Genomic DNA, 26141 nt, shown 5'->3' on the forward strand with positions numbered 1-26141 from the left:
TGTATGTTGTTACTATCCCTGGATGTTGTCTCTGGACATAACTTGGGTCTTGCCTAGTTAGTGTAAACCCTTGTGTCTTGTTCTGGAATCTATCTTGACAGTTATTTGTGTCTGTGGGCCAGATTAACCATTTTCTCCAATCAGGATCAGTTCTGTTTTTTAATAAAATAGTTTTTACGTCAACCCCTCCCTCTGAAGTGTTTTTACTATCAGCATTAGGTACAGGTATGGACGGTTTGTTTAAATGTTTTATCTTGGCTAGTCCAAGACAGGATGTTTGTTTAACAGTGTCATTCAAAAACATTATTTGTTCAGGAATATTACAGTCTCAGAATAAGGCTTCTATTCCCTGTACTTGCCAGTCTTTTGAGCCCTAGACAGTTTTTGTTTCTATGTTGTCACTCCAGAAGTCCAAACCTAACGAGGACAGCTGGGCATAAAAGGCTGCTGAATATATTTGCATTGTATTAGTTAACATACTTTTCATTCCTGTCTTATTAACATTTTTTCAAGTAAAATGTTTCCGGATTTGTTGTATTGAAACCTGAGAAGTATGGTCATTTTTCATAGAATGTTTCTGAGCTACCCTTTGGTGGCGTTGGACAATATTCCCATTGAATGAAAGTATATACATTTCTAGGGTTTGCAGATGTGTACAGTTGACGACCATAGTGATTGTAACAATACATTTGTTTATAATCTGATGAACCTTCTAAATATTCATGGTTTGTAAATTTTGCTGACATTTCTAAGTCTAACATCATATTTTTAACAGTCTCAAAGTCCCAATCATCAGAAAATGTACTGGGAGAAACAAAGTCACTCAAGGAAACCTTAAATTGGTGTGGAATCTTCAACAGCTCGCAGGACCATAAATATCATAATCAGTTCTCTCCCACGCTATACCACCAGGTATAGGATCGGCTGTGATGTTCAACGATAACGGGTCTCTTTGTTCACAATGAGATGATTTGTGTGGCTTCAGGAGCAAGTTGATGTTCTTACTTGCTGTGTCCATTTTACTATATTTTCCATCAATCAGCTTTCCCAAACTTAAAACAATAATGACCCAAAGTAGGAAAAAAAGTACACCTAACACAATCCAAAATTCAACCCATGGTGAAACCAGATAAGTCTTTTCTAGTTACTGAAAACGTTCTGCTACTTGGTCTTTAAAAGTTTTATTTGCTGGCGTTGTTTTGGGCTAACTGGGATCCTTTATAAATATGTGAATTGCGTAATGATTATATTTTTGAAGTTATATATTAGGTTGGGCTGCTGGGTTTGTACATGTATAGGATGGGAGGTTAATTAATAATTAACAATGTATTATTTATTTATTATTAGTCATGCAAATTGTGTAATACTTGTGTTTTTAAGTTATATATTAGATGGGAGCTGCTGGGTTTGCAGAGGTATAAGGTGCAAAGTTAATTATTAAGCAAATCATAATTAAATTATTAATTAATATTTAATTGATAATTATTGTAATTGTGTTACATTTATGTATTTTAGTTATATGTTAACTGTAGACTGTGGGGGTATAGTGTGGTAAGTTAATAATTATCAATTAAAAAAGTAATGTATTTATTAATTAATTGTTTTACTAATCATGTTAACTATTTAATTAATGTGAACAAGGAAGTTCACTTCCGAAACGCGTTACCTGGATTAAATGTCTTTTTGGCAAAGACTTCTGAGAGCGCGTGCTATTGGAGCATTAACTTGGATTGTATGCCGGTATATGCACCGCCGGCGATTATCACGCCACCGGTCCATGGGCGGAGTTCCCAGAAGGGGCATTCAATTTTGCAATATATATATATATATAGAGAGAGAGATAGAGAGAGAGAGAGAGAGAGAGAGAGAGAGATATAGAGAGAGAGAGACTGTAGACTTTCTGAACATCAGATTGACGGCAAACGGTAATAGACTTGTGACTGACCTATTCAGAAAAAGTACAGCTGGAAACTCAGTGTTACACGCTGCAAGTTACAATCCACCAAACTGTATGTGGAGTATACCTTTTGGTGAGTTCCTCCGGGCTAAGAGAAATTGTAGCTCAGAGGGAACATACAAGGAAAACAAAGATGAAATGTCTACAAGATTTCGAGCCAGAGGGTATCCACTTAAAATGCTAAAGATGGGAGAAAAAAGAGCAGATGAAATTGACAGAAATGTGGCCTTGTAGAAAGCACCTACGATAAAACAAACTGATACTGATTCCTCTATCAGACTCATTACAACCTATAACTCCCAGTCTAATCAGTTCGGCCAGATAATCAGGAAAAGATGGGATATCCTTTTAATTGACAAATCACTCAAAGAAAAACTAGGCCCACACCCACAAATAACAACATACAGGAAAGGCCAATCCATTAAAGATAAAATAGTGAGGAGTCACATGGAACATCAGAAACTCACATGGCTAGACAGGAAGGGAGGATTCCATAGATGTGGCAAATGCAAAGCTTATAGTCATAGTGAGAATTTGAGGGAGAAGACGCTACATAGAACCAACAGAAAATGGTATATCCGAAGAACATACAGTGCAGCACAGACTTTGTAATCTATGTGATCAGTTGCCCTTGTGGCAAGTGGTATATAGGCTCAACCACCTTCCCAGTAAAGAAAAGAATACTTGAACATTGGCGAGCGATCACCAATAAAGATTTCAGCTACAGTACAGCTAGACACTTTTTTCAAAAGCATGAGGGTGACTGGACAAAGGCGAAATATTTCGCACTAGACACCATCCCAAAGAACCCCAGGGGAGGCAATAGGACCCTAGCCCTTCGTAGAGCTCAATTTAGATTAATTTTGCAAGCTGGCAGTGTTGTTCTGTTTGGTATGAACAATGATGAAGAGATGCATGGGGGGGCGTGGCCAGCAAGTTAATATGGCGGACGTGTTTAGGTAGGGCTCGTCCACGGGCCTCATTATCCTGCAGAGGGGCTGCCACGCAGACGGGACCGAGCAAAGATAGTGGGCTAGAATGCACGGGGGCCACTCAGACAAGGAGCGGCGGTGGCAGAGAGACGGAGACTGAGCAGCGGCACTGCGGAGGAATCACCGGAGGCGCGAAAGTCATCCGCGGCCTGGTCGTGGACTGGTCGCTCCGGAGGCCTTGGGGGACGCGGCGGAGACTGCGGCAAAAGGGGACAGAACTTGCCAGTGCCCGGCGCTCTGGTAAGCAGGTGTGTGCAGCCAACGTGTGGTCCCGAGGCAAGCGACGTGCGGCGACAGCCAGCTGGGCAATGAGAGGAGGTGAGCCCGAGCCCGAGCCCGGAGGTGGAGCAGCGGCCTCAGCAAAGCGGCCCCCGGGGGGGCTGGATGCCAGAACACGACCCGCGCCGGCTCTCTAAGCTCTCAGCAGAGTGCATCCGCACACACGCAGGCTACCCGGAGCAAGTGACACTCCTCACCTGAGACGTCTGGTGATCGCCTTCAGCCTGGACTTTTGCGCGGGGTGATCGCCGCAAAATGGCGCTGTGCTTCTGACCCGCCAGAGATTAAATTGTAGACCCCACGGAGGCTGGAGAGGCGGGTTCCCCTCCTTCTATGAAACCGCTCTGGACTCGCGGGGGTCTGATGCCTGAGGTCCCTTGCAGCCCACAGACGCACTGAAGGTGGGTGCCCTTCTGCGAAAGCGCTGCATTCCCGGTACTTCAACTCCTGCCTGACCCTAACATGGCAGCCCGTAGGACACCCTGAACTACGCTGACCGTTACCCGCACACGAAGCCTACTGTTAACACGCCCACAAGAAGGGGCGCCGGTGGCTAGAGGGGCCCTCAGTTGTCACCCCGCATCTGTGTCCGTGCACAAGGCCAGATTCACCTCGAGGGGGGCACTTCCCCCCCCCTGAAATGGTGACGAAGCGGTACTATGACTCCGGCTGGCGCTATTACAATGGCGCGACTCCGCCTTCAGAGGGGCACAGTTGGCCAGAGACAGTCGAGTGGTGGAGGAGCCAGTAGGCTATGGTATCGCTGGAGAAGCAGCTACCCGCTTCATCTGGCCACACCTCACACAGAACCTTGTGAGCCGTTTTAGCCCGCACTGCTTCACACGCAAACAGCCACGGAGCTGCGCTGGACCACCATACGCATCTGCTCCAGGATTGAGTTGACAGCTAGTGGGAGGGTCCCTCGGTACAGTGCCAGACACGGACCCGGCAGCCGGCACGAGTCGCACGTACAGGGGCGCCTATACAGCAGAGCTGAACAACGAAGGGAGAGCACAGAATAACGTCAGCTGCGCTGGACCAGACAGAATCCCACACAGCAATTACCCGGAGCTGGCCCACTGGCGTAGGCAGCCTATCCTGAGTGGCTCTCCCTTGGAAGCTTAGGCGGCGATACCGGGACTGGTGGGGCGCCCTTGTTTACATACTGGCACACCGCAACTGCACATTGATGCCAACGGCGCAGCAGCTGGCGATGGGGAGGTTGAGGGACAAGTCAAAGCAGCAGCAGCAGGGAGGACTCGGAGCTCTCAACGACGCTGGCAGCTGAGATGGACACGGTTTTGGCAGCAGTGGAGCGTATTGGAACCACCCTGGTGCAAACCAAAACATCCCTTGAAGCGCGGATAGATAAGGTCACGTCGGATTTCACGCTGCTGCATGCAGATCACCGTAAATTGTCAGAGGAGGTCACCGCCCAGCGCCAGTCCGACCAGGAATTGCAACCCGTGGTGCGCAGTCATGCCTCAGCGCTCCAGGATCTGGTGGACAGTGTTCATGCGCTAGAAGACTGCGCTGAGGACGCGGAAGGGCGCTCCCGTCGCAAAAACATCAGGGTGGTTGGCCTGCCGGAGGGAGAGGAGGAGAAGAACGCTGAGAAATACACAGAGCAGTGGCTGCAAGAACTACTAACGCCCGGGATGCTATCTGCACATTTTGTAGTGGAGAGGGCGCACGGAGTACCAGCACAGGCTCAGTGGCCAGGGACGTGACCGTGCCCATTTTTCTTTAAACTCCTCAACTATCGGGACCGTGACGTGGTGCTTCATGAAACCCGGAAGCTGGCTGATCTCAAGGTGGGCAACAGCCGAGTGATGTTCTTTCCAGACTACACAGGGACAGTGCAGAAGCGAAGAAGCACGTATATGGCGGTGAAGCAGCAGCTGCAAGAACTGGAGATGCCTTACTCCTTGCTGTTCCCCTCGCACCTCCGAGTGGTCACCAAGGAGGGTACGCACTTCTTTGAGGCCCCTTCGGACGTTTGGGACTGGCTAGAGGAGACAGGGCGGTGGTCGGGGACGAGGCCCACGGGTCTGGAGGTCGACAGATGGCAAGAGCAACGATCCAGGAGGCGGAGGAGGAAAAGAGGGGCCATACAAAGTATAGATCTGGGCCAGGTTGCCCCAAGCCCGGAACGGATGCTGCAGGAGAGGCAGGAAGCACTGGAGGCAGTTGCGATGTTGGGAGCGGCTAATAACGCTGACAGTTTTGAAGTCCGGCAGCAGAGTGACGAGGATGCAAGCGGTTCGTCCGCTCCGTCCACTGTGCTGTCAGAAGACATCAACCTGCCGGTGGTGACTCCGCAGACAGCGGATCTCCTTATGTGACTGTGGGAGAGTCTCTTGTGAATGGACTAAAGACCCTGTCTATCGGACATTGAGCAATATATCCTTTGCCTAACTGCCGCGTAATGCACTGTTCGGGTGGGACACTGACTCTGCAGTATAGATGCTGCACGGGGAGGGTGCATTACCTGGGTCCTGGGGGGAACACTCCAGCCCGCGGATAGGCAGCGCTGGCTCTAGGGGGCAGGCAAAAGGCCCAAGTAGCCGGCCCAAGCTGGGGGGGATTTTTACGTGTTAAACGCCTTAGCTATCCTTCAGCACCTCTTAGACACTCACAGGCCCTGGATAAGGGAGCAACCTCACTGCATCGCTGGCTACACATCTTGCCGCGCGAACACTGCGCTGAGAATGAGACCCACTGAGGGACAGACCCACTTTTCGTTTGGAAGTATGCCCCGTTGGGTATTCGCCCCATATGTTCCATTGTTGAATGTTGGTTATAAGATGCAGAAGCGACATGCAGACATCTCCCCTGAGCAAAAGTCCACTGGCCCCGCTTGGTACTCTCCTCACCCCCCAACTCCCGCGCAGCGACAATCCAACCCCCCATACATGGCGAAAACTAGCATCGTGACTTGGAACATCCGCGGCATGCACACCCCAGCGCGCCGTTACTCTGTTTTCTCTTATCTACAGCGACACGGGGTGGGGATCGCGGTTCTACAGGAGACACACATGACCCAGGTAGAACTTGAAAAACTCCGTAGGCGCTGGAGGCCAGATATACGCACAGACTATTCAGCGCATGCACGTGGCATGCAAATATGGGTAAGAGCTGGCATCCCGTTTACATGCGAGGAAAGAATGGTGGACCCGGGAGGGAGGTACTCCCTGGCTAAGGAAAAGCTCAATGGACAGGTGGTGCTGTTGGGTTCCTTATATGCCCCCAACACGGGTCAGCACTTATTCCTGGAAAGCCTGAATCGAACCCTTCACCCATACGCAGGCCTCCCATGGTTGCTAGGGGGAGATTTCAACATGGTGCTAGACACGCACCTAGACAGATCCTTTCCCCCACTACGCTCTGCACAGGTAGCGTCAAATGCGCAGGCGCTGCAGGATTGACTTACCAATTAGGGAATACATGACCTCTGGCGGATACAACATCCCACCGATAGAATATACTTATATTATTCAGCAGTCCATGACCTGCATGTCTGCCTGGACCACATAGTGGGCTCCCAGTCATTGCTCCTGCTCATGGCTGCGTCGGAATATCTAGGTAGAATACACTCAGACCATAATCCCCTGTTGTTCCGGATTAGCTGGGAAGCGGACCGGCCACCTGTACCTATGTGGAAGTTGCAACCGGCAGCACTCGAAGACGCTGAGTTCTTCGCTCCTCACTAGGAACTGCCATCCTGGCATATTTTGAGGACAATGCGGAGATGGCGGCCAATCCCCTGATGGAATGGGATGCGCATAAAGCGACCATCCGTGGACACTGTATAGGCGCTACTTGGAATATTCGTAAGACGGTGTCAGATTCCCTGACTAAACTAGAATTAGAGCTTCTGAGATACGAGAGGGAGGGCGAGGGGGCTGGCAAACACTTGGTCAAACTGGGGGAACTGAGGGGGGAGCATGCGACCCTAATGGGAAGGCTGAGATGCCACAATTATGCGGCGCATACGGCCAAGACGCATGCTAAGACAGATAGGGCCGGGCGACTTCTGGCCTGGCTGATACAAAGATCGGACCGAAGGACCTTGGTGGGAGCCATTCGTACAGGGGGAGGGGAAATGGTTTACACACAGCGCGAAATTCACCAGGCGCTGACTGATCATTACAGGCAGCTGTATATGGCCCGGGGTACTGGCCTCAGACATGCGCTGGTTGAGTTCCTTGACCTAGTCGCGCTGCCCACTGCCACTGACGCCCAGAAGGAGGCACTCTGTGCCCCTATTACCCTAGAGGGGGTTGGAGAAGCGATTCAGGCCCTGGCATCGGGGAAATCTCCGGGTCCTGATGGCCTGCCACCCGAATACTACAAGGCCAACAGAGAGATCCTGGCGCCTTGGCTCCTCCAACTGTACAACACAGCGATTAACGAGGGCTGGCTCCCACCGACTTTACGAGAGGCATTTTTGGTGTCGCTGCCCAAACCTGGCAAAGACCCTGCAGAGCTAGGCTTGTACCGTCTGCTGGCAATGCTGAATGTGTTCTACAAAATATATGCCAAAATACTTGCAGAGCGGTTAGCACCGGTGGACGCACACTTAGTGCACCCGGACCAAAACGGCTACGTGCCGGCGCGGTCCACATCACTGAACCTTAGGAGGTGTTTCAGGGTAGCAGCGGATGCGACGAGAGACTGGCCTAAAGCAGGTTGCCTGGTATTAGATCTGGAAAAGGAATACGGCAGTCCTGAGTAGGGGTATCTACAGTCAGTACTGGAGAAGTTCTGAGGTTCTGTGAGAATCGTAACGACGTTTTGGGCTTGTTCGGATATGGACGAGTTTGGTATCTACGAACCGCAAATGACGAGTTCGGTAGGTGTACGTGTTTTCGTTACACCACCTGAAAGGGTTCGTCTTATTTGTGGGTTTCTCCATCTGAACCCTCAGGTTCCATTTTAGATACGGCATCCATTTTGTTTCTTGCCCTCACGTAGCCGGCGAACGGACAATGTCCGCTTCATGACCCTGACTAGGGGGATGACACGGCAAAGGCAGATGGCTCCGCTCGAGGCTCATCTTGCCGTGCCGGTCTATTGTTTCAGCCTTGCATGCATTAGGCTCGAATCCTTTGATCCTGGGTAACACGCTTCCGATATTGCCCCTACACTCTTTTCAATCTGTTGTTTGTCTTTGTCTTCCTTGCACCTGTTTCTGTCTCTTAGCTCGTTTACAGCTAGAATGGAATGTGCCTAATGGTGAGATAACGTGCTTTTACAGTTGGGAACCGGCAATGTTACTGTAATTATGTTCCGGGCTCCTGAAAACATGAATGCAGTCCTTTTTGAAGTTTATTATAGGAACTGAGTTGTAACCTTTTGTTCGCCATGTTGTGCAATGACGAAAATGTGTATAAAAGGAGCGATCCACTTTTGCAATTCGAAGCAGACTCTCAGAACCTACACTCTGTTGTACTTCTAGCGATTTCTGTATCCCTGCAGTAAATAAACGCTCTTTGACGCCGAAGGAAGTGTCTCGTGTCTCTGTGATTTGTACGCCGGAAAGGTAACCCACGAAGGTTTCAGGTGTTGTCCCCTGGCACCGCTGGGCCTTAGAATAGCCCAGTCCTTCAGTTGGCGCCCAACGTAGGGCGACATCAGCGGTACCGGTCCAAAGCCTGACAATCGTGAGGAACTTCGTGTGAAATCTCCGAGGGAAGGTGCACCCCGCTTCATCGATCCTGTTGTCGAAATAAGTGGTCCGAAGATTTTTCCCGCGAAGATTCCCGCCTCCTGACGGCTACGACGGACTGATGCCCTGACTGTCGACCTGTTTTGGCGCCTGGCGTAGTCCTTTGTACGGCGAGACGATAGACGGGCCTTCCTGGTGACGCCATTGTTCTCTCAGTTAAGTATTTTGTGGGTCGCTCCCAGTCCTTAGGTTAACTCTTTGGTTAACATTTGTTGTTTCGTATTCTGATACTTGGTTGTTGTTGTTGAAACTTGGTTGTTTGCATGGTTCCATTGCATTTGTGGTTCTTAGTTGTTGGTTCTCTCCTTTGGGTTTTTCTTTGACAATTGCAATTGCCAAAAACCGAGGGTCTCATATTTTTGCGAGGATATCGTAATTCGATAACCCTTGAAGTTTGTAAACTCGGTTAGTGTGCACGATGCCTGGCCGTTTTATTTTGTTTGGTTTCCTTAAATGTTGCAACACAGATTCCCGGTTGGAGGACTCATGTCCGATACCTCCAGTTGGAACTCCGATTTATGAGCTCTATAGTCGACATGGAGTGGGCCCTATTGTATATAATGAATGTTGGATCCGTTATACGAAGAACGATGGTGTCCTCAGTTGGCCACCCCATGGTAGTTTTGAAACTGAGACTTTAGATAATCTCAAAGCGAAATTGTTTAAAAAGAAAGCTAGGCCAGCAATGTTTGATTCCTTTCGGTTATGGCGCAAAGAGGCCAGACAGAAAGAAATCAAACAGATTAAGAAAAATAAGAGAGACGGTATCATTACGATGATGCAAAGTGCAGAACAGTATCAGCGAGACAAAGAAGAGAAGGAAAAGGATGTTTCTACCAGATTGCATCGTATGGCGGTGGATAAATGATATCCGGTTTTACCGTCAAGTTCTGAAAATAAGGGAGAGGAATCGAAAGAGGATCCTTTGTTATCCTATTTATTAAAGTCACCACCTCCTTGTGTACAGGGTACTACAGCCCCTGTAGTTCCTCCTGTTCCTCCGCCTGTTGTTCCGGCGGTTGCTGGTCAGCCTGTCGTTGGTCCTGTTCCTCCGAATCCCCTTGTTCCTCAAGTGGGCCCTGCTCCTTTACCTCCCCTTCTTCCTACTGCTCCTTTGCCTGTACCTTCTCATTCTACTGTTACTACTACTTCTGCTGTCTTGGCTACTCCTACTGCTCCTACGTTTTCTCCTAATATCGTTGCTCCTGTTCTTCTTTCTTCTACCCCTTCTGCTCGTACTCGTATACCTAATTCTGTAGCTACTCTCTATTCTCCACTTTTCGGATCGTTATTCGAGTCCGATGTCTCTGAAATCTCCCAGAGACGGAGTCAAATGCCTGGTGGTAGGGAGAGTGAGACGTTAGTGACTATGGCGCGTAGATGGATTAGACATCCTGCTAAGTACACTCCGCGCATAGTTTTCGATACGTTTTCTCAGTTTAATGAGCCCACACAATGATTCGTGTTCGAGGAGATGTGCAAATCCTTGAGAGAAGAGTGGGATAATGATGACCTAGATAACGTGCCGCCCGATATGACTGAACTCCAGAGTCAGTTTTCGAACGGTATGATTGTAGGCGGTGATGTACGACGTGCATTAGAGCGTTTGTTAGCTTTTAGATCTACAGTGCCTCCTCGAGTGTCGTTTGACGACGACTCCTATGATCCGAAAGCGAAATCTGGTCAGTATCCTATGCGAGAAGTTCCCCCAGTGTGGATGCCAGGTGATGCTGCTGCTAACCCTGCAATTCCGCCACACTTCCAGAGAGTTTGGATACATCTCCCCTGGAAGCGATCAGAAGTTTTGCAGGTGAAACAATCTTTGCCTGACCCCCGGAAGAATCCGGGAGGTTATTACAAGGAGTTATCCCAACTCGTGGATGCTTCTATTATGAACCTTGCTGATATTGATATGTTGTTTGGTAATGTTGTACCGCAACCAATTTGGGCGAAAATTCGTCAAGAGAATAATGCAGCTGAGTTAGGTGGTGATTGGGATGCTCTTGTAGCGGCTGACGGACGGCAAGTAGGTGGGTCTAAGCCTGAACAGTTAATTACGGATCTGCCCCAGAGGATTATTACGCTCATGAAAACACTTATGCCAGCGATGAGGGTGAACTGGGATAAATTGTCTGCTTGCAAACAAAAGAAAGATGAGAGTGTCTCCGATTTCTTTACTAGATTTGAAGAGGCATTTATCGATCATAGTGGTCAGGATATGAGCACTGAGGGAGGTCAGCGACTGTTTGTCGATAAGTTTGTGTTAAATCTGTTGCCTGAGCTATGCAACAAATTGAAAAATTCTGAAAGTGCATGGGCTGTTTCGACCACAGCTCAAATATTAGCAATGGCTCAATATTATGAAAATAGAGAAAAAGAAGAGAATGATCGTGCAGATAAGAAAACGAAAGAGCTAAAAACTAAGGTCTTATTGCAGCAAGCATATCCTCCGCGCTCGAATCAAAATGACTCTCAACAGCAATATCGTCCACAAGCGCAGCCTTCTAGGATGCAGTCGCGCGCTGACTCTTCTGCATCCAGATCTATGCTTGGGTATAATCAGTGTGCATATTGTAGGGGTGAGGGCCATTTGAAGTTTAATTGCCTGTTTTACGTGACCGAACCGATGGTGTCTCGGGTCGAGGAGGTCGTGGTGGTCATCAACAGGCCTCTCGAGGTAGAGGTCGTGGCACCTCTCGAAATCAAAACGAGCGTTCTGCTCCTTCATCGGACGCGGACAATTGTTTTGATCAACTGAATACATCGTCTGGTAGATCTGCACAGTATCATGTGGATGACTATTATGTCGAGCATGAGATTGGTGCAGATGGCAATTACTAGGACAGCCACAGACAAAGAGAGGGAGTAGTATCAGTTCCGGTTGATCAGAGAGGGCCTTACGTCGCAGTTGCCACATTGGGCGTAGTTGAGCCTTTTCTGTTGGACACTGGTGCAGCAAAAAGTTCCATCATGCATTCAAAACTCCCTGGCGCACCTTTGTCTGGCTTAACAAATGATTCTGTTGGATTCTCTGGCGCCCCGGTTAGCAATCCAGTTTCTAGCCCTTTGTCCCTTACGATCGGGCCACGTGAGCTAGAGGCTCCTTTGATTTTAACTACTGGTTGTGGTGAGAATCTTTTGGGTCTGGATTTGTTAAAGCGGTTATATGCGACTCTGTATTGCTCTCCTACGGGAGTGGAGCTTACATTAGGTCAGAGAGTGATCTCTCCTATGTACCTGTCAACTGATAAGCTCCCACCGGAATTGAGTTCCCTTCCTGAGTCTTTATGGGCAACAGGTCCCAATGATGTGGGCCTACTGGACATTCCACCTTATGTCGTCCAATTGAAATCGAATGTGCGATTACCACGTATTCCCCAGTATCATATCTCTCTTGATGGCGAGCGAGCGCTCTTAGCGATCATTTATGATCTGATCGGAAAGGATGTCCTCGAAGAAACTCGGGGAAATGTCTGTAATAGTCCGGTGTTACCCATTTTGAAACGAACTGACCCATTCAAGCCTCCTGTGTACCGTTTTGTCATTGATTTAAGGGAAGTGAATAAAATAGTGATCCCACAGTTTCCAGTGGTGCCTGACATTACAGCTTTGCTGACCTTGATTCCAGCCTCTGCCTCCTGGTTTTCGGTAATCGACCTAAATAATGCTTTCTTTAGCATTCCGATTGCTGAGGAAAGCAGAGATCTATTCGGCTTCTCATTAGGTGGTCGCAGTTTCAGGTTTAAACGCGCACCTCAGGGTTACTGTGAGAGTCCATCGATCTACAGTCAAGCCCTTAAGAGTCAACTTGATGCGTTTGTGTTACCGGCTGGTGCGGCCTTGATTCAGTACGTTGATGATCTGTTAGTGGCTGCTGACACTGAGCAAATTTGCAAAACTGCTACAGTATCGCTGTTAGAGCATCTATGTGACTTACATCACAAGGTGTCACCTTCTAAGCTGCAGTATTGTTGTCAAGAAGTAACCTATTTAGGTCACTTATTGTCAAAGGAGGGAAGAAGGTTGACCCCAGAAAGAATTGCAGCGATTGCTCGAATGACTGTGCCAACAACTCAGAGAGATGTACGTGCCTTTCTAGGTATCACGTCATACTGCAGGCAATGGGTTCCAAACTTTTCATTGTTAGCGAAGCCATTGTTAGCTCTCAGGTGCAAGGATGTTCCGACTCCTTTGCCGTGGACCGAAGAATGTCAGAAAAGTTTTTCTGAACTGCGTGATGCGTTGTGTTCGGCTCCTGTGTTAGGTACTCCTGATTACAGTAAGCCGTTTACACTATACGTTCACGAGAGAGAAGGTTGTGCGTTGAGTGTTTTGACACAACAATTTGGCGGCAAACAGCGTCCATGTGCATATTTTTCCTCGACCTTAGACCCAGTAGCTAGAGCATTGCCGAGTTGTCTAAGAGCGACAGCGGCGGCTGCGGTGTCCATCCGACAGTCCGCAGGTCTGGTCATGGACAATATGCTTACAGTGATGGTTCCGCATGCAGTTGACACTCTCTTGAATCGAACGAAAACTCAACACTTGACGAGCGCAAGGTTGTCCGGTTATGAGTTGACACTTTTGGCAAGTCATATACAGATAAAACGTTGTAATGTGCTGAATCCAGCGACATTGTTGCCGATTAATGTGGAATCAGGTGATGTAGCACCACATGACTGTTACTTAAGAACTGAAGAAGAAACGAAGGGTCGTATTGACCTGAAAAACATTCCATTGGTAGATCCCGATGGTACTTTGTATGTTGATGGTTCATGCTTCAAGTTGCCGAATGGCGATGTGACGACTGCGTATGCTGTAGTGACGTTGAGTACGGTTGTGGAAACTGCGAGATTGAGTCAGAATTCAGTGCAAGCAGCAGAGTTGATTGCGTTAACGAGAGCGTGTGTTTTGTCTAAAGGGAAGCGAGTGAATGTGTTTACCGACAGCCAGTATGCATTTGGCGTAGCGCATAGCTTTGGTCGATTGTGGAGAGAAAGAGGATTCATGACGTCTCATGGCACGAAGATCCAACACGGACAGCTCGTGAACGATCTTTTGGACGCACTTACATTGCCTAAGCAGGTGGCAATCATTAAATGCAGCGCGCATCGAAAGATTACGGATGATGTTGGTCGTGGTAACGCATTTGCGGATGAGGTTGCTAAGGAAACGGCTAAGAATCTGACAACTCGAATGTATGTTACGAGTTCAGTGAGATGGCCGACGGAGACTGGTATGTGTGAGGACACAGTTGAGAGTGTGAAAGCGGTTCAGAATGAGGCCACCGAGACTGAAAAGACTAAGTGAAAAGAAAGCACGGGGAAGTTAGATGTGAATGGATGTTGGGTTGATTTGTCAGAATATCAAAGATGGATGTTACCGGATGCGTATGTGCTTGCCGTTGTTACTATGGCCCACGGCATGCCACATATTAGCGCGAAAGGTATATGTAAATTGTTGTCTCCTGTATGGAAGAACGATGGGATTGCTAAGTGTGCTGAGAGAGTGGTCAAGAACTGTATGGTATGTTTGATGTATAATCCTGGCAAGGGCACCCCCACTCCACCTGGTCATTTTGCTCCTACATGTCCCTTTGAAGTTATCCAGTTGGACTTCATCCATATGGAGAGATGCAATAACCTGAAGTATGCCTTGGTTGTGGTTTGCGCGTTCTCTAGATGGATCGAGGCCTACCCTCTTAAGGATAATACTGCGCTGTCCACAGCAAAAGTTCTACTCAAGGAATATTTTCCCAGGTATGGCATGCCACGGATTGTATGGTCGGATAATGGAAGTGAGTTTGTGGGAAGTGTGATGAAGAGTATGTGTAAGGGCCTGGGAATCCGTCAGAAATTTCATAGTGCTAATCATCCCCAGTCGGCGGGTTTAGTGGAAGGGTACAATGGTACTCTGAAACTGAAACTTGCCAAAATCCAAGCAACGACTGGTTTGTCATGGCCTGATGCACTGCCTCTAGCTTTCTTATCGACCAGGGCGACTGTGCACTCTCGAGTAGGGCTTAGCCCATATGAGATTGTGTTCGGCCGTCCTGCAAACATTTGGGGAGTTCCGAGGCCTAAAGAGTTTGACAGTCTTGAATATCCAATGTTGATTTACTATCTTTATGATCTGACTGCTAAATTGAGTTTGATTCATCAACAGGTTTTTGAAGCTCTACCGGCACAAACAGAAGGACCTGGACATCGGCTCCAACCTGGTGACTGGGTTGTAACCCGCAACTTTGGGAGAAAACGTAATCTTGAGCCAAGGTTTGTGGGACCCTACCAAGTCTTGCTGGCAACGAGGCCTGCAGTTCGGCTGGACGGCAGGAAGCATTGGGTGCATGCCACCCATACGAAAAAAGTTCCGCTTCCATTGCCAGCAGATAACTGGATAAAGAGAGGATTCGCCTCAACGGAGACCGATGCCCTTCCACACTACGTGCCATTCAGTGATGCTCAACCTGTAGAGAACGATTCAGTTCAGTCAGATACACCTGTTGAATCGTTTGGAACTGTACCTTTGTCTTCAGCATTGGAGAATTCAAGTTCTGAACTGTCATCTGAACAATTGAACACCGTTTTTCCATCTGAACCGTTGTTTGAAGAGCAGACTCGACCTGGAAAAAGTCGATATTTTCTTCGTTCACGTGACATGGACAAATAAAAATCCCTTTTAATTTTGAATATACATTACCCCCTCACTGTTGCTACGAACATTGTGAACATTTGCATTTTTTCATTGATTTTGAGTTTTTTTAATTCTTGTTTTATACATCCCGTGTGTTCCTCTTTTGTGCAGCTAGGAGACTTATATTAAATTGAATGTTCAATTGATTAAAACCTACCATCTGGGTTGGCCGTAGGGCCGTGCGGGTACCTACTTCTGTTTAGCAGGTTTCTGACACTAGGTCGGTTACTTTTGTTGGTTTCTGGGAACTCCTGGGAATCGATAATCGCTACTCAGAACGAGGTGCGTCAAGAACGTTACGGACGGTCTTTAGAGGATGGAGTTCTCTAAGTTGCCGGAAGTAGAGAGGATGTCGGCGCAAAGATCCAAATTGCATAAGGTTTTGCGAACAAAATGTTTTTTGTTTCAGGTTTTCATGTTATTCCTAACTGTTTCTATGCTACTGGTGGGTGGAGTGTATTTTGGGATTCAGTCGTTATTACCTTCCACTTCACCTACTTCTCCTTCTCTTGATTCAAATTCTGTTCTCGTTCCCACTATTTCTCCACATTCCTTTCATCTTCTGCCCCAACATGAACAGGTCAGACGTGCGGAATTTATGAACAACTCCTTTGTCCAACTCCTGCATCAGCATCAGTTGGTGATGAATACTACTAACTGTTGGGTGTGTGGGTTAATGCCACATACCATGGACAAGGGTATTCCGTATTTGGTTCTTCCCTACAGCTCCCAGGGATCAGCTCGAGCATTCCAAACTATGTTCCGTAGTGCACTAGATTCCTACCCCCGTCGAGAGCCACGCTCAACAGACCTTGGTCCTGGCCCGTACCACAAGTCTTTGGCGATAGCGATTGCTGATCTAGATAGAGATATTTTTGATGCATCGCTTATTCCAGAGGAAGAGGTGCGAGCATACAAGGATCTGAATGAGGTTGAGTATAGTATGTCAGTGGGTGATAGACAGCTTAAGAGCTCGTCTCCAATCTGGATCGTACCCCACCTTGGTCATTTCTGCCTGCAGGGTCTTGGTCGAAATCCGAGAGCTCAGCTTGGGAAGAGTGCTTGTACTGAAACGTACGTTTTACCGATGGTCTCTTCCCCTGTCTTCCTGACTGCCAAGGGTACCTATTTTGTATGTTATGATCGCGCTTATACGTGGTTGCCCCGTGACTTCTCTGGCGCATGTTATATTGCAAATCTTTTGCCACCAACTTTTACAGTTGCCTCAGACTATCACAAGACTAGAGTTGTGAGAGGCGTTATTAGCAAAGAGGACACTGGCGGTCAAGAAGCAGGAGACTTCTTTAAGGGTTTCCTGCCGTTTTGGGGACCTATGGTTAATAGTAGGAACCTGAGACAGTTGACTCGTGTGGTAGAATCGACTGCTAACATAACTGCAAGTGCTCTTGGTAACCTGACAGCAGAGCTTCAAGCGGATAGACTTATGACGTTGCAGAACCGTATGGTTCTAGCCGTTGTACTTGCAGATAGAGGTGGTGTGTGCAAGGTGATTCATTCGAGCTGCTGTATTTTCATACCTGATAATGCTCCAACTGTTTATCAAGCCATTTCGAAGTTGCATAAAATCTCCGAGTCCATACACATAATAATGTTACAGCAACAACTGAACGATCTGATGAATATCGATATTGATTCTGATTTCGACTAGTGCTTGCCTACATGAGGGCAAAAGGAGCGTCTGAGGTTCTGTGAGAATCGTAACGATGTTTTGGGCTTGTTCGGATATGGACGAGTTTGGTATCTACAAACCGCAAATGACGAGTTCGGTAGGTGTACGTGTTTTCGTTACACTACCTGAAAGGGTTTGTCTTATTTGTGGGTTTCTCCATCTGAACCCTCGGGTTCCATTTTAGATACGGCATCCATTTTGTTTCTTGCCCTCACGTAGCCGGCGAACGGACAATGTCCGCTTCATGACCCTGGGTTTCCCAAGCTCTTGCGGAAGATGCATATTCCTTTGAATGTGCCTTTATGACTAGGGGGATGACACGGCAAAGGCAGATGGCTCCGCTCGAGGCTCATCTTGCCGTGCCGGTCTATTGTTTCAGCCTTGCATGCATTAGGCTCGAATCCTTTGATCCTGTGATCACGCTTCCGATATTGCCCCTACACTCTTTTCAATCTGTTGTTTGTCTTTGTCTTCCTTGCACCTGTTTCTGTCTCTTAGCTTGTTTACAGCTAGAATGGAATGTGCCTAATGGTGAGATAACGTGCTTTTACAGTTGGGAACCGGCAATGTTACTGTAATTATGTTCCGGGCTTCTGAAAACATGAATGCAGTCCTTTTTGAAGTTTATTATAGGAACTGAGTTGTAACCTTTTGTTCGCCATGTTGTGCAATGACGAAAATGTGTATAAAAGGAGCGATCCACTTTTGCAATTCGAAGCAGACTCTCAGAACCTACACTCTGTTGTACTTCTAGCGATTTCTGTATCCCTGCAGTAAATAAACGCTGATCTTTGACGCCGAAGGAAGTGTCCCTGTCTCCGTGGGTTACCTGTTCCGGCGTACAAATCACAAAGGTTTCAGGTGTTGTCCCCTGGCACCGCTGGGCCTTAGAATAGCCCAGTCCTTCAGTACGACTTAGGCACTGATTTCCTACAGATGGTGGACCTGCTGTACCGTAACCCGGTGGTCTGCGTGAGGTTAGGACCCTATGTATCGGAGGCGGTGGTGGTGGGCAGAGGCACCCGACAGGGGTGCCCGCTGTCCCCGCTCTTCTTCGCACTGGCCATGGAGCCCTTGGCTGCAGCCCTGCAGCACACTCTAGATGTTGGAATTCCATTGGGGGATGGCGTACACCAGGTGTCGCTCTATGCTGACGACCTGCTGGTGTTTGTCAGAGATGTGAGTAATATCCCGGAAAGTCTAGATCGCCTGCTGGGTTGCTTTGCAGAGCTCTCCGGAGTCAACGCAGGCAAGTCTGACCTCTTTGCATTTAGCGATGGAGTGGAAGACCCGGGGTTCAGCCTACAAGGCACAAGAGTCCAGTGGATGGCGGACATATTTAAAGACCTGGGGATCCAGATTTATTGCCAGCCGACCGACCTCTTTGATGGGAATTTAGGTTGAGCAGTGAAAGTGCTCAGGTCACAGATCAGCTTTTGGTCCACGCTCCCACTAACACACACGGGCAGAGTAGCTCTGGTCAAAATGGTCATGCTCCCGCGCTTGCTATACTATTTCACTAACTTGCTATTGTTTCTACCAGCTTCTTTTTTTACCACGCTCAATAAGGTCCTATGTGACTTCATCTGGGGCTCATCCAGACATCAGCTAGCACTCCGGAAATTGTTCCTCCCCACTGATAGAGGCGGATTAGCCGCCCCCTGCTTTGAGCACTACTACCTGGCCGCGCAGTTTCAGTGGATCGCCCGCTGGTTAGCAGACAGGGGGAGAGAGGACACGGCTACCGGGGATCCTCCATCCACACTGGAGCGAATGCACATACTGTTTCACCCATTAGCTGCCCCGGCGCGCCCCACCCTACTACTGCTGATGGTGACATACAAGTTCTTTCGCAGAACGCTGCAGCTCACGCGGGCAGTCAGTCCATACGCACCGGCGGTACCCTTGGAGGGCTCACCGGGAGGCGGGGGGTACTTGCAAGTCCTATCCTAGAGAGGTGGCATGATGCAGATATACAGACACTAGGCGACCTATACCGAGACGGGGCGCTGACTCCGTATGAGCCACTGGTCACCGACAAGGGGCTTCCTCCAGGGGGTTCCTGCTACACTGCTCCCTTCTGGCACACATGACGAAGGGGTGGGGGGATGTCACGACAGAGCCTGAACAGCACCTTACTATACAATATCTTCGGTAAACAGACATAATATCGATTCCAAAATATCGAATGGACAAAATATAGAGTAAAAAATATAGACTGGACAAAATATAGACTAGACAAAATATAGACAACAAAAATATCGAGTAATATCGACTAGAATAGCCAAAATATCGAATCAAAAATATAGACTAGACATAATATAGACTAGATAAAATATAGACAACAAAAATATCGAAAATAAGGTAAGTTATTAATATTTAATAATATTTGTGTAAAATAAATCTGTAGCAGGTTGTGGGTTTATAGGGGAATAGGGTGGGAAGTAATTTAATTATAAATAATTAATTATGTAAATTTAATTTAATTGTTAATTAAATAATAGGTAATTAATTAAAATATAATTGTTATTTAATTTAAAATGAATAATTGATAAATAAATAATTTTTAGTAATTGATTTTCTGTAGCGGGTTGTGTGTTTACAGGGGAATAGGGTGGGAAGTAATTTAATTATAATTAATTAATTATGTACATGTAATCTAATTGTTAATTAAATATTAATTGGTAAACAATTTAAATATAATTGGTAATTAATTAAAAATAAATAATTGATAAATAATTACATTTTTGTAATTTATTTTCTGTAGCGGGTTGTGTGTTTATAGGGGAATAGGGTGGGAAGTAATTTAATTTTAAATAAATAAATATGTAAATTATTAATATTTTTAAATTAATTATTAATTGGTAAATAATTAAAATATAATTGGTAATTAATTTAAAATAATTAATTGGGAATAGTAATTTTCACCCCTACGCTATCCAACGCTTTCCCTACTGTTGCACCCACGGGAGTTGGAATAGTAATTTTTACCCCTACGCTATCCAACGCTTTCCCTACTGTAGCACCCACTGGAGTGGAAATAGTAATTTTTACCCCTACGCTATCCAACGCTTTCCCTACTGTAGCACCCACTGGAGTGGGAATAGTAATTTTTACCCCTACGCTATCCAGCGCTTTCCCTACTGTTGCACTCTTTGGAGTGGGAATAGTAATTTTTACCCCTACGCTATCCAACGCTTTCCCTACTGTTGCACCCACTGGAGTGGGAATAGTAATTTTTACCCCTACGCTATCCAACCATCTCTTTAATGTAGCACCCACTGGAGTGGTTACATTAAATTTAAACCTTTTCCTATGCTATGGTAAATATATTCTATATGTTTTATTAATAACATGTATTTAAATATATATATGTATTATTATTAATTTTTAAAGTTACATTAATTATGTAATAATGTTACATTTGTTTAATAGTTTTAACAATGTTTATATTAAATATATTTAATATAATAATAGTTTTATCTTATTTTAAATACATAAAAAAACGATATTTTGACAGTCTATATTTTTAACACTCGATATTTTAAACTCGATATTTTTGTACTTACCTTAGTGAAGATAGAAAGTCGATATTATGTCCCTCGATATTTTGGCATCGATATTATGGCAACTCGATATTTTGGCAGTAGATATTATTTCAGTGATCCAATATCTTCACGTCATGGGTAGGGGGAGACATCTGGTTAAATGGTTTGCTGCATCACAGAGTGCACACGGAAATAAGCCTGGACACACTAAGGGGCAAATGGGAGCAGGACCTGGGGCAGGCACTAGAAGATAAAGAATGGGAGAAAGTCCTCAAGAGCCCAGTGTGAATCCCCCGGAACATGTGCTTTCGCCAAATTCAGGTCTACATAGGTCATAGGGCCTACCTCACCCCAGCTTTAATTAACAGATACTTTCACAGGGCAGACGCGTCCTGCCCAAGATGAGAGACAGTGGATGCTGACCTACTTCATATTTTGTGGGGATGTACGGGGCTGGGCATTTATTGGGAGGACATCAGCAGGCTCCTTACGCAGAGTACTGGGCGCATCATTCCGTGTAACTGGCCTGAATTTCTCCTACACCTATTTAAGAGGCGCCCAAAAGACAAGGCATCGTCCAGATTCCTAGACCTGGGGATGGTGGTGGCAGCGCGCCTCCTCACCAAGAGGTGGAAGGCGCGGGAACCACCCAGCGTGCAGGCTTGGACCCTGTCCCTTCAAGCATGGGCCCGGGCAGAATGGACTGCTATACAGCAGGAGGAAACAGTGGGGCTCCGCAGGGAGCCTATGGCAGAACACTGGGAACACATGCTTAATACCCTACAGTCGGCAGGAATTGCTGCCAGTGGAGGAACGGCAGTAGACTAGTTGGGGCCACTGCCAGGTAGGGGACGCACACAGCAGACAGCATGCATGACATCTCATCTGGTGCTATACAAGATGCTACAGCGCAGGGGGATAGCGAGAGTTGGAGACATGTGAGGGTGGTGGGAGGACTCGCTTGTGGGAGGAGGGGGGGAGAGAGGGGCTGGAGAGGGCTCGGGACGCAATGGGGGACAACACTTACTGTATGCTCACGACCATGTCGCAATGTGCTTGTTTGAATTAGTGAAGTTAAGAGTTTTACCGTTTTGAAATATAACTCATTTCTGTACCTGGGGCTGGGTCGCACAGGCCCTTCTAGATTAAGGATACACTTGGGCACATCTGCTAACTGCGGGAATGTTCACACACTACAGTGCAGTGCCTAAGAGACATAATACGCTTTGCATAACTGACTGTCGAGAGATACTCTCAGTGATGTAGTGTTGGGATATTTATGTGCATTGTAATGTCTATTAAATACAAAATGCCAATAAACAGATTTGACAAAAAAATTAAGAGATGCTTGTACATCTTTAACTTGAGTACTACAAACCTCACGATGTACCTATATAGAACTTGAGTTCTATATCAATTTTAACTTGTATATAGTAATTTCTGTATCAATTATCCCCGCCCTATCATTTGTTATGTTTTGTATCCCTTCACATATGTATAGAAGTACAATTACACTAGGAAGCAGTGTTTTAACCAAACATGAATCAATTATTTTCCAGCTACCAAAGCAAATGTGATTCCCCTAAAACAGGTGTTATGATACTGAACAAAATTGTTAGGAAGTGGACAAAAAGATTATGAAGCTTGAATGTACATAGCCTAATATTTTTTAGAAGATATGACTAACCTATATTTTGTTTCTGTTTGCCTTTATAGAGATTGGACGGATGAAGTGTGTGGGTCACCAACTACCGTTATGAGCTACGAGCACGGAGCATTAGGTGTTTGTTCTTGCAACCACGCTCTCCTTTTCTAGACACTATTTTGAGCTATTGAACATTAGACACGTTTAGGTTAGTAAAAATGATATTTTGAGATATTTTGAGTTCGATTTTTGTTGATTTTCTGGGTACTTCATCCAACACAAGTACTTACTTTACTAAATATAGATCGATATGTGCTCTGTATCAGCCTTTTCTGGGTTCCCAATTAGGAAATGGGACCACATACTAATAGATAAGCTAGATTTAAATACTACTGGGTACTAAACCCGGTCACCGCTGCATAAAGTTTTTGATTCCGCAAAAAAGTTTTTGATTCCGCAAACATGCAAACTGACTGTCTGTGCACAGAGTGTTCTTTAAAATTATCCTTTTACATGCAATTGTAAGATTAACAATTAATTGAATAGTAATACATATACAGAATGAAATGTATTGTAATACTCACGGTTAAGTTGGGAAATGAATTAAATCATAGTTTTACCTGAATGTATATAATTCTTGAACTCTGAACTGAGGTCATGTGACCAAGAGCTGGACAAATAAAAAATATGCTTTGATAAAACTGGATCGGTGTGGCTCGTGCTTGGAGAAATTGAGAAGCTTGATGGTTGATATATATATATATATATATATATATATATATATCACCTACTGGCGGTCGCCAGTAGGTAGTTATAGTTAGGATTTTTTTCAATGTTAAATCTCAAAATTCTATTTGGAATAACTTTGGCGCCGGTTGACGAATCTGCCTGAAAATTTCCTGAAAATGGCCTCGCGGGGTTCCGGTCCTTTCCTGAAAGTTTGGGGGGGATACGTTAAGCGGGGGCCGAGATAAAAGGGGGGTCCCAAAACGCGTTTTCCCCATGTTAATTTCCATAGGGCGGTCGATTTCACTTTTAGCCCGAACGGCTGAATGGATTTCCACCAAACTTGGCAAAATTGTAGGGACTGGTAGCCCGATGTGCCTTTGCTATGTCTCAAGATATGTGCTTCAGTGGATTTTGAGAAATTAACGTTCAAAAAAATATATATATCTGTAGCCGCGCTCCGGTACGCGCACCAGTGAGCGCTCCAGGCGCGACACGCGACTTGCGCGCAGAAAGCTGATTGGCTCTCAGTTGTCTGTAAACATTCTAAACAGTCCGGAGCGGCCGCCATCTTGTCTATCGGTAAAATCTAGTCATAAGAGGTGGCAAAAACAAAGGGGGGAATTGACCATAAGGGGGTAGGGTAGACCCCCCCTGACCCCCTAGGTTTGATATGGGGGCCATTAAAGGGCCCCCCGGGGCCTTCAAGAATTTTTTTTTTTTGCGTTTTTCGTGGGGGAAGCGCCCGGTACGCGCACCGGGGGGCGCACCGGGGAGCGCTCTAAGGAGGGTACTTTGGAAAAATAATCACTTTAAAAATTTGTATGTTTATTAATTGTTTTTTTTATTTTTTGTAAGTACCTACATGTAGGTACCAATGCAGAGACTTTAATTTATTGTACACCATCTCCTCTGTAGATATCTTGCATGTTGTTATTGTATTTTTTGTGGTATATGGAATTCATAACATAGTCTGTCTGGAAAGGAGAAACAGATCTTTTAAGCACTCCCTGAGAATTTCTAGGGGATCATGAGTAGTCTATCCTGCTCACTTATGAAAATGAGGTGTAAAATATTCATATGAGATAATATAGTGGGAGAAAGGTAGTAACTATGAGTAAACTTACTATGTAACAGAAAAATAGTTGAACAGTATACTATAAGTCTCACTTTATATTTTAAACATTTTTGGTAATACTTTATGAATTACATATAAAAAAGAATATTGTCTGAAACAATTTGAAATTATTAAAGATAAATTTATTCCTCTGATTCTTTTTCATAATTTAATAAAATTTCTAACATAATATTGTCCGGAATTTCCTCATAATTATATGTACATGATTCCATTTCTTCCAAACATTCTATAAACTGTTCATCCAAAGAGTCATCCATGAAATCAACTTCTTTTTTTTGATCTTCTGGTTTTTCCACCTTTACTTTGATAGAAGTATCATTTGCCTGATTTTCTCCTTCCATTTTCTTTCTGAAAATTGCATACAAATTAACTATATTAGTAGAGTTAGGGTACTGTATACCAGAGAAGCCTAACTCAATCCATAACTATTACAGAGAAGTCTATCTCTATCTCTAACTATTAAAGAGGGATAGCATATCACTAACAGAATATTTTTTCAGAAATTAACTTAAAGTGTACAATATACTTCCATAATTAGAACTTACCTTAGAGAAATCAGTTGAAGTTGTCAGTGAAATTTGTTTTCAAATGTACTTCTGGAAGCAGTAGTCAAAATGGCTGTGTTTCCCTCTCTTCTTTTATATATATTCTTGTACTTAACCAATCAAACGTCAGGAAATAATCGTAGAAAATGAAAGATACTTTTTAATTGGTTGTAAATTCTAACATTACAAGTGTGTTTTTGTCATGTAATTTACCTCAGGATATTTAGACAGGCCTGTAGCCTAAATGTCTCAATGGAATTTCACCAAATTTGGGCAAATGGTAGGGACTGCTATGTAGTAGGGCCTATTCTATATTTGATGAAAGTGTCTCCAGTGGTTTTTTTGTAAATTGCTTTCCCACCTTTTTTTATCGAGCGCTTACCGGTGCGCGCTCCTTTACGCGCACCGGCAGCGTTACGGGAGTCCTCCATTTTGTGTTTCGGTACAATCGAGACACAAGATGGAGGGTAAACAATGTTCGGTATGGGTAGAAGGGGGCACTGTAGAGACTTCTTGACCCTCTAGGTTTTCTGAGGGGGGCTTAGGAGGCTCATAAACGTAAAAAAAAAAAAAAAAAAATTAATTTTCCACGGGGGGAGCGTCCGGTACGCGCACCGTTAAGCGTACCCGAAAGCGTACTTTGGTGAAAAATAGTGAAAAAAGTTAGAAAAAAATAAACGCTTTGAATGATCAGAGGTAGGGTAGCTCTGAAAAGAGCTTTTGGGTTCTGTGGTTGATTTAGGTACCTACAAGTAGGTTCCAATACACATTCTTAAATTCAGGAGGAATATTCTATTCCCCTCATCTGAGAAGTGCACTCCATCTCCTCTGTAGATGTCTTGCATGTTGTAACGCAAGTTATTATTGTATATTGAACCCATTCCATAGTCTCTCATGTAAGCAGAAACAGATTTATTCACATGTTTCCGTGCTTTCTCAAATTGTGGACAAAATTGGTTGGACCAGTTCCATTTCTGTCTTTGGCATATATTGGAATATACCAAGGCAGTGTGGGGGAGAAGTATCATCAATTGATGAAAGGTGTCCTTTAAAAGCATTTCCAGACCTACCCCAGTCAATGTGCCTAGATCGTTTCCACCACAGTGCACAATTATAAGGTCAGGTTCTGGCAGATGCAAAAAGGTTTTCACCAATGGTATCAATTGGTGACATTTTAATCCTCTGTGGCCAATCCAC

Source organism: Lissotriton vulgaris, chromosome 11 (assembly GCF_964263255.1).
Source record: "Lissotriton vulgaris chromosome 11, aLisVul1.2, whole genome shotgun sequence".
Classification (NCBI taxonomy): domain Eukaryota; kingdom Metazoa; phylum Chordata; class Amphibia; order Caudata; family Salamandridae; genus Lissotriton; species Lissotriton vulgaris.